Genomic DNA, 886 nt, shown 5'->3' with positions numbered 1-886 from the left:
CTTCCATTATTTCTGACGATAAGCTCATGGTAATTCTTATTGTTGCTTCCCCTGAAGTAATGTAACTGATTTTTACCTTCTGTCTACTCTCAACATTTTCTCTTTATCTTTGATTTCCACCATTTTGACTATTATGTGAGTAGATGTGATATCTCTGTCCTACCCGAGGCTCACTGAGCTTCGTTAATCCGTCTATGACAAATGTAGTCTAACAAGAGGCCTATGAAAAAAGGAACCGGTTTGTGTCCTTTTTTGATGGTAAAATATATTTATTGCTCAGACTCAGTGTCGTGTGGGATATGAAGACAGGAAACAAGCCCTTTGAGCCTGTAAGTCCACAGAGAGTGGAAGTATGGCAGAAGTGTGGTGGTGGGCAGGGGAGGCAGAGCCATCCCAATGCACGTTCCTGGAACAAGACAGCAAGCACCTGCATTCCTTTCCGCCTATTTCCCGCCTGCTCTAGGAGCTGGCTTTTCGGCCATGCTGACACCTGACTCTTCTTGTGAGTCTGGAGGGAAGAAGGGGTTGTGGAAGTGAGTCTTGGTAAGTAGAGGTGTTACAGAGATATCTTACTTTTTTTTATTTTTGAATGTTTCATGACAAAAATTTTAAGCAAGGGAAGGATAGTTTCCTCCATGTTGGGGTGATGTGGGGTGGGAGATGTACTACCATAGACACAGGAGATTTGAAGTTATCGGCATGTCTAAGGTGCTTACGGGCCTCCATCCCAATGTGTCCATAAGCAGACTTCAGCTCGCAAAAGAAAGTGTTTTGAATGATTGTCACAGTATGGCTGCCACAGGATCCCAGAGGCTTTCTCTCTGGGGAGCTGTCTGAGTGGAAGCTTATCTTTTGTTCAGGGATGCCAGGAAGTCATCGCAGGGCA

Source organism: Hipposideros armiger, unplaced genomic scaffold, assembly GCF_001890085.2.
Source record: "Hipposideros armiger isolate ML-2016 unplaced genomic scaffold, ASM189008v1 scaffold_2063, whole genome shotgun sequence".
Taxonomy (NCBI): domain Eukaryota; kingdom Metazoa; phylum Chordata; class Mammalia; order Chiroptera; family Hipposideridae; genus Hipposideros; species Hipposideros armiger.
The sequence above is the reverse complement of the archived record's forward strand: the minus strand, read 5'-3'. Positions refer to the sequence as shown.